The following is a 14,491-nucleotide window of genomic DNA, read 5'->3' on the forward strand; positions in this document are numbered from 1 at the left end:
AAAATGGGGAGATTTGATTAACCATTGTCAAGTCCCAGGTGATGGGAGATCAGATACACCCCCTTCCCCTGAAACACACACACGCTGGTCCCCCGTTGAGACCATATTACCAAGCATCTCTGTGCAGTCAGACCTTTGATTATTTTGTGCCACCAGGGCCAAAATAATATGCCCCCTCTCTGAATGTCCGAGTGTGACCCCCTCCCCATGGGTTACTGCAGCTAGTGTTGCCAGCACTACCACTTGAAAAGAAAAGGAGAGCCGCAAACTCTTGGAGCTCAGATGCAATAATTGAATAACCTAATATCCAACGTTTCGACAGACAAGCTGTCTTCATCAGTATATAATGACGCCACTGCCTGGGTGGGGGCACCCCACCGGAATCCCCACCGGCTAGGTACAAGGTCATCAAGGTTCTCATTAGCAGCTTTGAGAATTTCCTTGTATATTATACTCTCCCATAATATAACAGCCTCAATAATCAGCAATTAACTGCACCTCAGAACTACAACTTCGATGTTGCTAATGAACTGAGCCACGTACAGGACCAATACATACTGGCGTAGCTGAAACTCCTGCAAAACGGGGGGGGCACGCTCCACCCCCTTCCAGGTGTCTCACATCTCCCTCCATTATCCCCTTGTGTATTTATACGTGCGTTGTCTGTTTGTCTGTTGCCAGTTCGTCTTGTCCTGTCAAGTCCTACCAGCGTGTTCCCGTGCTCTAGTTTTTATTTTTCCCAGTTCTGACCTTTCTACCTGTCCTGATCCTGCCTGCCTTCCTGTACCTGCCTGACTCTGATTTGGATTATGACCCTTTGCCTGCCTTGACTTACCTTTTGCCTGCCACTTGTACTATAATAAACTCTGAGACTTGTACTATCCGCCTCCTGTGTCTGCATCTGGTTCTTAGCCTGAGCCTTGATAGTAACTCACCTAGTCAGGACTGTCTAATTGTAGTAAAATGAAGCACGTTTCTTTGGGTTGTCTGTCCTCGGATATGGAGAGCTGTGAAAGCCTGTCTGCAGACGAAGAGGTCCCAGTAATGTTCAAAGGGGTTGCTGGCACATCCTTGTATGGAATGGGTTGTATGTGTACTTGTATACAACAATACAGTTAAAAGTCACACACAATGTAGGCTACAAACGTATTACAACTGTAGCAGGTAAATCATTCTCCTGGAGGTCTGCTGAGTTTGCAGGCTTCTGTTCCAGCCCAGCACTAACACAGCTGATTCAATGTATCAAACCTAATGAGTTGATAGTAATGTGTATTATTGCTGGGCTGGAATAGAAGTCTGCTCACCCAGTAGATCTGGGAGTAGAGCAAGGTTGGCCACCTCTGGAATGGACTTTTTTGTTCACCCGCAATTAAGCTTTAGTAATAATAGCCTTATTACTAAAACGGGTAACATTACAAACGAGTTAGCTTGTTTGTACATTTTGAAATGAAATGCTGATTCATCGAAGTGGTTATAAATTTGTTTCAAGATTAACTAGTGCCAATGTTCATGAATCACAGATCACAATTCTGCACTAAAAAAGGCGTGAAGAGGATCTGTCTCAAACTTGTCTGAGTTTTTGTGTTGCTTTCTCAAATGAACATCACCTTTTTGTCTAGTTGTGAGCTCTCCAATCTGTTTTAATTGATTGATTGTCACCGTCTCGGGATATCAGCCATGTGGATCCATGTAGCAGCTCATCATAATGGCATGCGTCACTAACGCAGCCACAGGCCTACTGTACGATGGCATTAGTGGCCTTATGGGCATGTGCGATGCATCCCTTGTCATTGTACACCTGAAGCAGAAAATAGCTAAACTCATACATCATTTACATGTTGTTGAGCTTGCTATATGTTCTCAACTTAACATAATAAAAAGGTAGATCATGTAAATGACGCTATCCATAAACCAGATTTTCTACATACATTTTCTGACATGTGAAATAGTTTAGTGCAAATCCAACCCTTGTATTCTAGGTACAGTACCGCATATTAAAATAAGGAGCTGACAATTTGTAGGTTAATTAGAAATGTCAAAAAGGAAAGTAATGGGGCATGGGAGCGTTGTAATTCTACCTTGTTCATTTGCTGAGAATGATTTTAGAATACAAAGACAAAATCAGAAGGTATGGAGGAGGATTGCAGAGATTGTATTGATGGTGGGTAAAGAGAGATTTGCACAACAATGGTTTGCAACTCAAAGCCACAATTTCCTTTACACAAAGTAGCCATTAATTTGACCTGTAGGCCTATGTGTTTTACAGGAAGTGAGCTATAATCCTCAATGTCATGACACCGGTATAATGAAAGAGCCATAAAATATGCCAATCATTACGTAAAGATACCATAATCCAATTGGTAGCATATCACATGGGAAAGTCAAGCGTAGTGTTTCATTTACAATGTAATAATGTGTGTTCCTGGTGATTTATATCCTTTGGTGGGCAAATTTACAATTTAATTTAGTCAACACATTCACAAATGGTGGCTTTGATCACAGTTTTGAGGTTTAGATTGAGGTTCATGGCTAGGTAGCAGCATATGTAAACATTGTTGTCCAAATCTCTCTTCACCCACCATCAACACAATCTCTGCAATCCTCCTTCATGCCATTGACCTTCTGATTTGTCTCTGTATTCTAGCAAAGCAACATGATATGGAATTGGAAAACCAGACACAGCAATGATTGTTGTCTATCCTCTAGCCCGGGAACTAATGACAGTTCATGAAGGGAAGATTTTCCAGCAAACATCTGCTCCTCCCCTGATTGGTTAACGACAGCGATGGCCAAGTGAAATTTGCATAAAGTAGAGCAGAGCTAAACTTTTTCTACAGCTCCGCCAGTAGGTTTCTCGCCGCTCACCTTCCCACAATCCCCTGTGCATTGCTCCGCGTGCCCCTGTTGAAAATGAATGGGGGCGGAACTTTGTCTGACGAATTCGGAAGTGGTGAAAACGATACGCAATTAGCCTATTTTTATTATTAGCCTATTTCTAACGGGGCGATGGCAGCCCGCCTCGGCCTCTTTACTTAATTGACTATCAGGTTAAAAAAAGGTAGGTGAATCAGGTCGGACTCAGATGGAGAGTGAGTGTGATGGCCTGCCGGACCAATGGTGGAAGCAGAAGCATTGTGCGATTCTCTTGGCGCGAGTACAGTTGGTGAGAATGGCGATGGTGAACAACAGTGGAGCAGAAAGGGCTAAAGTTGAAAATGAACAGCAGTTTATGGTTGGAGAGCGATTCACGAGCAATGATCGTTTTTTGGGGGACCCGTTTGCAGTCTCGAAGATAGCGATGGACGAATTGGGTAAAGGGGCATCTGTCAGAGTGACGTGGGGCAGTTTGATGTTCTTTTCATGTGTGTCAAAAGCGCAAAATGAGAAAGCTATGTGGCTCTACAAGATGTCGACAAATTATATGGAAAGCTATGATTTTCAGAGTAGGGCACCGGTTAAAGGTGTCATCTCTGGTGTCTCGTTGTCTCGACATCTCTGGTGTCTCGTTGTCTCGACATCTCTGGTGTCTCGACATCTCTGGTGTCTCGACATCTCTGGTGTCTCGTTGTCTCGACATCTCTGGTGTCTCGTTGTCTCGACATCTCTGGTGTCTTGTTGGACACAGAGGCTGTGTGGTTTAGGGATAACATTCCAGGAGTGGTAGAGGCATGTCACTTGAATCGAATGATAGGTTTTACTGTCGTTTGATGAAGTGGTTCTCCCAAATGACGTTTAACTTGGGTATGTGAGATGTGCAGTGAGACCATATGTACAGAAGCCACTGTAGTGTTACAATTGTAAAAAGTTTGGACACGTGGCAAGTATTTATTCCTTCGACAAACATGTAGCAGTTGAAGAGTCAGATGAAGTATGTTGTAGTAATTGTGATGGGAATCACGTTCCCAAGTTCCCAGAATGCCCTGTAAGGATGAAGGAGGTCACAGTAGCTAGGATCAGGGCTCTTCAGCAGGTCTCCCATGTAGAGGAAGTAAAAATAGCTGAAGTACTAAGTAGAGATGAGATGGTAGTGGATGTCCCACAGTCTGCAGTGAATGCCATGCAGGAGAAGGATTCCCACACACTAACAGTGAAGAAGGTGGACGTTGATGTGTTTATACCACAAGTGATAAATTGCACTAGTCAAACTATTGTATTTTGGGGAGTTTGTTTTTGTTTGAAATTCAGAGAAGCAGTGTGAATTTGGTTAGTGGTTTTTATTTTTGGTAATTAGTATGAATTCTTTCATCCAAAACATATTTGGAAATATTAGGCTTAACATGAGAAAATGACAACCAAATAAAAATAATAATGCATCCATTAAAGCAAAGCTATAGGCTACTGCAGCATCAGCACCACATCATCTGACAGCCTGTCGATAGGTAGCAACGTAGACGTCGCAATTTCAGAACCATGAACAGCGATCGGTAGTATATACAGTTGAAGTCAGAAGTTTACATACACTTTAGCCAAATACATTTAAACTCAGTTTTTCACAATTCCTGACACTTAATCCTAGTAAAAATTCCCTGTCTTAGGTCAGTTAGGATCACCACGTTATTTTAAGAATGTGAAATGTTAGAATAATAGTAGAGAGAATGATTTCTTTCAGCTTTTATTTCTTTTATCACATTCCCAGTGGGTCAGAAGTTTACATACACTCAATTAGTATTTGGTAGCATTGCCTTTGAATTGTTTAAATTCGATCAAACGTTTTGGGTAGCCTTCCACAAGCTTCCCACAATAAGTTGGGTGAATTTTGGTCCACTCCTCCTGACAGAGCTGGTGTAACTGAGTCAGGTTTGTAGGCCTCCTTGCTCGCACATGCCTTTTCAGTTCTGCCCACAAATTGTCTATAGGATTGAGGTCAGGGCTTTGTGATGGCCACTCCAATACCTTCACTTTGTTGTCCTTAAGCCATTTTGCCACAACTTTGTAAGTATGCTTGGGGTCATTGTCCATTTGGAAGGCCCATTTGCAACCAAGCTTTAACTTCCTGACTGATGTCTTAAGATGTTGCTTCAATATATCCACATAATTTACCTTCCCTCATGATGCCATCTATTTTGTGAAGTGCACCAGTCCCTCCTGCAGCAAAGCACCCTCACAACATGATGCTGCCATCCCCGTTCTTCACGGTTGGGATGGTGTTCTTCGACTTGCAAGCCTCCCCCTTTTTCCTCCAAACATAATGATGGTCATTATGGCCAAACAGTTCTGTTTCATCAGACCAGAGGACATTTCTCCAAAAAGTATGATATTTGTCCTCATGTGCAGTTGCAAACCGTAGTCTGGCTTTTTTATGGCGGTTTTGGAACAGTGGCTTCTTCCTTGCTGAGTGGCCTTTCAGGTTATGTCAATATAGGATTTGTTTTACTGTGGATATAGATACTTTTGTACCTGTTTTCTCCAGCATCTTCACAAGGTCCTTTGCTGTTGTTCCGGGATTGATTTGCGCCAAAGAACGTTCATCTCTAGGAGACAGAACGTGTCTCCTTCCTGAGCGGTATGACGGCTGCGTGGTCCCATGGTGTTTATACTTGCATACTATTGTTTGTACAGATGAACTTGATACCTTCAGGCGTTTGGGAATTGCTCCCAAGGATGCACCGGACTTGTGGAGGTCTACAATTTAGTTTTTTGGAGGTCTTGGCTGATATATTTAGATTTTCCCATGATGTCAAGCAAAGATGCACTGAGTTTGAAGGTAGACCTTGAAATACACTCTAGATGAAAAAGAAACGCACACCTATTCTGGCGAGGTGCTGGCTAGCGGAGTGTAAAACTTGACAATAAAGGAGAGCCGCACACTAAGAGCTCAGATGCAAAAATGTAATGTCCTTGACATACATCCACAGATACACCTCCAATTGACTCAAATGATCAGAAGCTTCTAAAGCCATGACATTATTTTCTGGAATTTTCCAAGTTGTTTAAAGGCACAGTGAACTTAGTGTATGTACACTTCTGACCCACTGGAATTGTGATACAGTGAAATAATCTGTCTGTAAACAATTGTTGGAAAAATGACTTGTGTCATGCACAAGGTAGATGTTCTAACAGACTTGTCAAAACTATAGTTTGTTGACAAGAAATTTGTGGAGTGTATGTAAACTTCCGACTTCAACTGTACTTTGAGTGGCTGATGCATTCTGGGATATTTTTTTTGGGGGGGGGCAAACTCAGACTCCGAGGAGGTCCAGAGGAACTGTTTTATACAGAAGTTTCAATACTGTAAAGTACAATACACAATATGTAGTTCACTACTCCAACACTGAAAACTGGCTGCGTTACAAGTGTTACCAGTTTGAAGTTTTGAACTAAGAGTTGAACATTCACCACATACTAATTAAGAACAAATTGTGAGTTACAATGATGGCCTGTTGTGTGTGTTTCATAGTGATAGCAAGGAGGGCTGCTCTGCTCCTTCTTCTCCCACTTATGTGTCAACATCAAACATGGTCTCTCTCCAGCTCCCTACCTAGGTCTATGGGCGGATTGAGCTCACACATAAAAGGAAGTTTCTCTTCCCCAGAGGTAGAAACACTGGAAACAAAAACAGTGCAGGACTCAGGACACAATACATCTTTAATTCTGTCAGTTCTTTGTTCAAGTGTTGTGTATTTCTTCCAAAGGGTGGGGAGAGGAGAGGAGAGGGAGCTCACTCCTTCCTGTGTATCCTAGTTGTAGTGATCCTCTCTGTCTGCGAAAGCCAAATCCAATCTTTTGTATTTTGTGTTATTCTAACCTTCTGAACCTCCTCCCCAGGGGTGTGAACTGACTATCCAAATACATTTAAGAGCAACGCTCCACTATACTAGATTATAGAAATCAATGAAAGAGAACATTTTTATAAACCTCAAGGAACGTGTGCTTTCGGAGACGTGACAATACTTCAAAAATGTGAATAACAAATATATGCATCTTTTGTGACAAAGATCACAACATTCGTACCAATAGCAACCACTGTATATCCCCTCTTGTAATGAAATAACCAGTTAAGAGTTATCGCAATATCAATTTCAAATGGGGAAATGTAGGTTAGTTACCATAACATGAACACCCACATACTGTAACATCAGCTTCATCTGACTCCGTACCTCAGAATATATGACAAAACACAGGATTTAAGAACCTGGCTTCCAGCAATAATTTAACTGCTTAATGGGAAACCCTTCACGTTCAGCAGCAACAGCAGAACTACAGCATATATAGGAGGTTTGGGTCACAGGTCAACAGCCACATATTCAACCAGCTTCCGCGCCATTGCATCAAAGCGTCGCTCTGTTCTAAGAGGATACAAAACAGAGTAGTAAGGTTACACAGGAAGCCACCAACCGTATGTGTAATGGCAATCCATTATGCAATCGAGAGAAGTTACGCAACAAGGGTAACGAAGGGTTAATCAGCCATCATGCCACTCCACCAAGCAATGTCACAGAAATGCCTCCACACATGGCAACAGCACAGCATCCGTTGCTATCAGAGCCCTGGAATGAGTGCATGGGCTGAGAAGGGGAGAGAGGTGTGTGTGTGTGTGTGTGTGTGTGTGTTTGTTTGAGGGTTTTAACACAGGCCAGCCTAATGGCATCTCACCAACAGTGGGCTAAGCTCACTGAAACCTCCAGCACTCACGCCCACTAACAACCAGAGGAGATGTCAGGTACGTTATGCAAAATAACTATCATGAGAGAGACAGAGAAAGAGGGGTGTAGAGATAGAGAGGGATAAAGGAGAAAAATAGAGAAAGAATGAGGAGAGGATTTGAGAGAGAGGGGGGGGCACTGAGCTATAATGTAAGAGCTAAACAATATCACATTGTGTTGAGGTGTGAGGACAGTTATATGACAAATTAGAGCATAGCGCTTGCAACACAAAGGTTGTGGGTTCGATACCCACAGGGGACCATTTATGCACTCACTACTGTAAATTGCTCTAGATAAGAGTCTGCTGAATGACTCAAATGTAAATAAACAAAGGACCAGGAAGTGGTGCTGATTTGCTAGATTTGTTCTTTACCCAACTAGATAGCATCTTTTCCCAAGAGACTGAGCTCAGTTGGTAGAGCATGGCATTTGCAACACCAAGGTTGTGGGTTTGATTCCCTCGGGGGACCAGTACAAGAGAAAAAAAAGGTATGAAAATGTATGTACTCATTACTGGAAGTCGTTCTGGATAAGAGCATGACTAAAATGCTAATGTAGAAAAAAATTAAACCTCCAGCAAAACAATTTCATTTCAGATCAGTTTCCTTAGCTGGCTGAGGTTCAGCCAATTAATACAGGGCAAATATGATAAGTAAGAACCACATTTCTGTGTAATCTCGCTCAGTAATGAGATGAGCCAGGTCACATAAATATCTCTCACCGTAACACACTAATGAATACAGAGCTGTGGCCCTCAGAATATCCTTCCTCCAATTTGTTTTTAAGAGACTTTTTAAAGATTTATGAGAATCGTAGAACATCATTAGCATTATCATGACATAATTAATCTGATTAATAACCCCCACCTGGTGGGTTTGAGGTTAATGAATGAATCTTTAATTTGTTACATCTAATCTTCCATTTAATTAAAGTTGTGTGCCCAGGGCTAATATAACGATTCTTGATTACCATCAACTGTTTTCAGATCGGGGTAGTCATAGCGTGACAAGCTAATGAATTGTCCTCCTATAACACTTCCACCTCGGTTTCAGATACATGGGGTAGGCAACCTGACTCACTAAATTATTCATGGATTTACCCTTTTTTGCTTGGTGTTAAGCGATTACAACATGTCTATTTTGTAGGAGTTTAGACAGACAGTCACTTTAACTCCAATCCAGTCAGACAGAAAATGTACAGAAATTGGTCCCAGATGGGTTTGACCCAACATGCTACCGGTACACCACAACAGTGTATGGTATGCCATTAAGAGCAGAAGAAGTCACAGTTTGGAATCATAAAACTGTTTCTAAGCATTTAAACAACTGGATCTAGACTGAAAGACAAGATAACAATAACTAAGAGACATCTTAAACTGAGTTTATACTCAGAGGATGGCAAACTGTGGTTGAGAGAGATAAACCTCAGCGAATGACAGGTAATCTAAGTTCTCTGAGGTGCAAGCCGTGCCAATTTTGTCCGTGGGGTTATCAGTGTCAGTGTAAACAAGGGACACTCATGGTGAAATCCCATGCATGTCACCAGAGTCTACGCTGGCATTAGCCAGGACCATTACTCAGCATGTGACAAATGAAGACATATCTTGGCACAACAGGGGCTGATAAAGCCTTTAAAACTCACTTAACAGGCATGATAAACCCTGCAATATTGCTCACGGGCAACCCAAGTACTCATTCTCTGTCAGGCCCTGGGTTGAAGATTTGTGCTGTGTTTGCCGGGGAAGTTTCTCTGGATTAAAGTCAAAGGGCAGAGAGAGAGAGAGAGACACTGCTGGATGACAGTGACCTGTGAAGATGAGAGCTTTGTGAATAATTCATAGACAGGCGAAGTCGGCCATGCATGCACGGGTGGACTTGGGTAAAGCCAACCTTGGAGAAATCGGAGAGCTTCCTCCTCCACTACGCCATTGCCCTCCACATGAGTGGGCACTGGAGGCTGGAGCAGAGCCTCGGTCCAACCATGACCATCAGACGCCGTCAATCGCAACCCCAACAATCAGTCCCGCTATCTGGAGACTTCAGGTTCTTCTAAGACGTCAAACTTTTCTCAAGTTCACTGCCCTTCTTCAGTTACTTGTGTTGACACTTTCATAACGGTCGAGACTTGAGACAGAACAGAATCATGTAGCTATTGTCTTACATTCTCTTTCAAACGGGAAGCGTTAAATAGAAAAGTAGTCATATCTCCGCTAAGCAGGGGGAGTAGCTAGCTGGCCAAGCTAAAAGCCAACGCCAAATGCTAGTAGTGCTTGTAGACAAGGCCCACAGCTTCAGGCCTAACTTCCTACACCTGAACCTCTTTTAAAAGACTGACATCGTGTTTCACGTTACTTGGGTCCAAAAGGAAGACTCTCGGGAGCAGAGAGCCGTATGTAAATGCATCAGCAGGTCTACATCTTCCCCTCACATCCCTCCTCATACTCTCAGAGCTGGAGACTGAGGCCCTCACCCCTGCATGATCCTGGACTGGTCAGGAATAGAGAACAGCAGCACTCCAACACTAAACATAATTTCCTTCAACCTTTAATTCCAACCCCGTTTACAGAATCAAAATCTAAAAGGACAATTGGGGACTTCTTAATCGCCATTATCTTGATTCTGTGATACTAGAATTTGGATAATTGTGATTCATTAATGCATCATCTGTACAGTAATAGCCACAGCTAAATGAGCTGGCCATTCATTTTCATTAACTTGAATGAAAATGGACTATAAAAACTCAACACTCCGGCCTGCTTTCTGTTGTCCATAATTTGAAGCTAAATATAAGGACAAGTAATGATGAAATCACCAACACGACAGAGAGAGGCAAAATATGATGTTTCCACAACAAACGTTCATAATTATGAGAGCCATCACAGTACACCTGCTAACTCCACCTGCTATCAGTGCAAACACATCTGGCAGAGTGTAATTTGCCTTGGCAGCGATTCAATATAAACCTTGAGGGGAACATTTCTTACTTTTCTATTAGCCTTTCCCTGCAGTTATTAATCAAGTGCCAGACACAAATCAGAAACCATTGTGCACAGTGCTTCCTAAGGATGACCGAGGGGGAGATGGCACTGCTGTGCCTGTGACAGACAACGGGAGGGGGGGGTGAGCCACACGGTGGAGATGAGAAAAGCCACTGGTTCCGGGGGATTCGGAGACTGGGAGACCACTCTCTCTGCAGGGGCTGTGTTTGGCCAGTATGAAAATCAGCAGCGAGGACGTTGATCGTGGGAAAGCGGTAGAATGGTAGGCACACCGGGTCCTCTGGGGAGGGATGGACGATCCTTCAGGAGACGTTTTAAGTCATCCCTGACATTCCCCAGCCTCCTTTAAGTGCCTTCCTTTTTCATATAGCAGGAAAACAATGCTAGACTTCTGAAGTGTCCCGGGGACAACAACACAGCTGGTAAGTAAGGAACACCTATGGTTTCTTTATGGTATAACGGGAAAGAAAGTAGATGTCTTAATCTGTAGAAACCAGATATAACTTACCTTACACAGTACCACACTCTCATTGTGAAGCTGAGAATGAATTGAAACCTTAGATATTAGAAGAAAACCAGTCAGGCCTGTAGAACTCTCTTTCAACTGAGAGTAGGCAGCTTGGAGAAACTGCACTACTAGTTCAGTGCCTCACAGACTACTGTAGATCCACTGGCCTCAGATCTCCAATATCCAAATGCTGGGGAATCTCAGTCCTCTGCAGGCGAGATATCTTCTAATGTTCTTCAGTTCGTCCAACTGCGAGACACAATGGAACTCTAAAGCTTGGTCAAAGAGCACTTGGCCTGAGTAACCAGTTGCTGTTGTTCCGCTGTAAACCCCTCACAAAGAGGACAACTTAGTGACAACAGAGGCAGTTAGGGAGGTGATCCAATATATTTTTGAGACCAGTTATCTCCATTCTGACCCTATAAGTGCATTGAAGTCAGTGATTTTTACAATCACAAAACTTTGGAAGGTGAAATCTACTCCCAGTGATGTACAGATAGCGACTTAAGGTTTGATCTATGGAAAGGCAGTTGCTTGGCCACAACAGTTCTGTCAGTCCTTCATGGATAAAATCCAGGTCCACTTTTGAGAGTCCTTTTGTGTTCAAAACATAGCCAGAAAAGACAGAAGAGGCAGCTTCATTCGCTTGGAAATTACAAAGAAAGATTGAGTTGAAATGACATGGTCATCTCTTGGCTCAAGTAACCTCCTCCAGTCACGCAAATAAGCATTGTGTAACTCTGCTGGAATTAGAACATATTTTTGGTGACTATGCTTGTGCCCCATTCACCCTCGGCGTCCTCAAATTTTTCAAAGTAGTTTTCTCGACTTGATTTCTTGTTTGGTTTAGTTTTTTCGCGTTGAAGCAGAGTTCCTACACCCTGGGTATTTTTGATTTCCTTAGCGCAAAGCTGAGCAAACAGACAAAGGGAGCTGCGATAGAACCCTGCCAAGTCTCGTCTGGATTTTCTCTCTTCCCCTCCTCTCCCTCTCTCTCGACATGGCAACCTTCCCGAGATGCCTTGGCGGGGTTCCAAAATGTCTGTCTGAGTACCCCCCAAACACCCACACTTCCCCCGAAATAAAACCATTGATTTGGGCAAATTTATCAAAACGAATCTCAGATACATTTCTGAGCTACGCCATTCGACCACTTCCTTCATCTCTGGCATCTCCCCTCTCCCGCCCCCCACCCAGATGCACACAGACACGTGTGGTACTTGGAATCCATGCCAGCCAATACCTCCCAATGCCTACCCACACACCCCCTTAACCTCTCCATACCCCCACCACAGCACATTCCCCTCTCCTTCCCACCCTCACCCAAGCAAGTCACGCAGGGAGTTCCTCCATGTCTCTCTCGATGAGACTCCCCAAAAATGTCTCTGGGACGTCTTTACAAGACCTGAAGCAGCTTCGCGTTTTCAATGCCGGGAAGTCTATTCACCATGTGCCAAGGCACAGCATCTCCCGCCATTCTGAGTGCCCACATCGCTGGTGCCAACTCACCACTGCCTGCCTCCATGTTCACACCATCCAGTAGCACATAGCCACAACCCCCATCCCACGCAACAGCCAAGCATGGTGGAATTTAGACTGGCAGATGCAGGAGTGATCCTATAGGGAATAAATAAGACACACAGCAAAACAGAGGCTGTTGATTGGCTGTCAATTTCTCTTAAAGCCATTTTGCTACTTTATTAATTCATAGCTTTCCCCGACAGTTTGGGATATTAGATTAAAATGGATTTTAAACAATGTAGCTCGTAGACTACAATAAATGTTCACATAAGGTAAAATCCCTTGTATGTTCTCCTTATATCCATTAACTGACTAGAGGTGATGCAGCAGGTTTTTTATTTAGTGAGGTGGAGGTAATATATATTTGCTGACTTACACTTTGCAACAATGCAACTGATTATTTCTGATTATGAAAGAAAACTGAAAACACAATCTACAACAAACAGTCCAAGTCCATCAGTATCCCTATCTATTCTAGAAGAGGACTGTGGATGGATGGTACAACATACACCTTACATAATCACATCATTTGGAATGACCACATAAATCAGGACTGGCCCCTATTATCTTTCACTGGAAGCTGCTCTACACAGAACTAGAGCCATCTGTGATCTGCAAAATATAAAATAGGCAGTCACATGCCTGTCAGCATCTACTGGGATTTGGATGAATTTCACCATGTTCATAAGTAAATAACCATAAAATGCATAACAGATACCATGGCTACTCTCTTATCCAGAACATCATAATCCTGAAGGGCAATAAATGAATCCACTTCATTCTGTCTCTGACCCTTCATTCCTCTTTCCTCACTGTTTCAACGCCCCGTCATGTGTGACCTTCAGCGGGCTAGCAGCAACATCAGGATGCCTTAACAGAGCCACGTGCAGTAGTGTGGTGCCTGTCTGTGGAGCTGTGCGTGCGTCTCCTGGCAACCTGCCAGCCCCGTGGTGCAGTGATGTTGCCATAGGGCTGGGACTGGGGAGGGAGGCCAGGGCTGTATGGGGCTGGTAATCAGACCACTGCAGTCCTGCAGGGTGGATCCCTTTCCTGCACGGTCACGCTTCATGCCATTGCACACAGTTCCCATGTGAGCCGCATCTCAAGCAGCCTTCAGCTGCTCCCGCCAGGCCTTTTACCTTTTACTTGCCCTCTCTCTTACACACACACTTATTTGGGGCAATTCTGAAGAAAATTGAAATGCAGTTTACGATGACAGTATAACTAGGTGTTGTTAGACATCCACTCAGATGGGGCCTGTTCTGAGAAAACAGTAGGACCCCAGACAATTACTGTTATGATTTTCCCATCCTATGGTGACAGGAACCAGGCAACACAAGGTACTGCAATTGTTTTTTCTCTTGCCTTTTCCTTGCGATCGATGTTTGATGTCATGCGGCGAGCTCCTAGTGCTCTCTCTCTTTGCCTACAGTGCAAACGCTAGTAGGCTACATGTTTTCATTCTCATCACTGCAGACCGCACCCCTCTACCCTTCAAATGTTATGTAACTCAACTTGTGTCAGCCATTCCCCTCAAACTGAAAGTTTTGTCTTTTTCCATCCTCTGAGAGTCAGACAGGAAATACAATTAATCTTTAATCTAAATGGAGTGTTGGAGATAGCATCTTTCTTTAGACATTGTTAAATAAAAGGTTACATAAATAAAATAAGCCAGTTAAGAACAAATTCTTATTTACAATGACGGCCTACCCCGGCCAAACCCGGGCCAAATGTGCACCGCCCTATGGGACTCCCAATCACAGCCGGATGTGATACAGCCTGGATTCTAACCAGGAACTGTAGTAACACCTCTTGCACCGA

General features: G+C 43.4%; 1 protein-coding gene across 1 annotated transcript in view; it reads right to left on the reverse strand.

The window, feature by feature from the left end:
• msraa (methionine sulfoxide reductase Aa) overlaps positions 1-14,491 on the reverse strand; it is a 119,453-nt gene that overhangs the window by 103,911 nt on the left and 1,051 nt on the right. The gene's annotated exons all lie outside the window — the stretch shown is intronic.

The sequence above is a fragment of the Oncorhynchus keta genome, chromosome 19 (assembly GCF_023373465.1).
Source record: "Oncorhynchus keta strain PuntledgeMale-10-30-2019 chromosome 19, Oket_V2, whole genome shotgun sequence".
Taxonomy (NCBI): domain Eukaryota; kingdom Metazoa; phylum Chordata; class Actinopteri; order Salmoniformes; family Salmonidae; genus Oncorhynchus; species Oncorhynchus keta.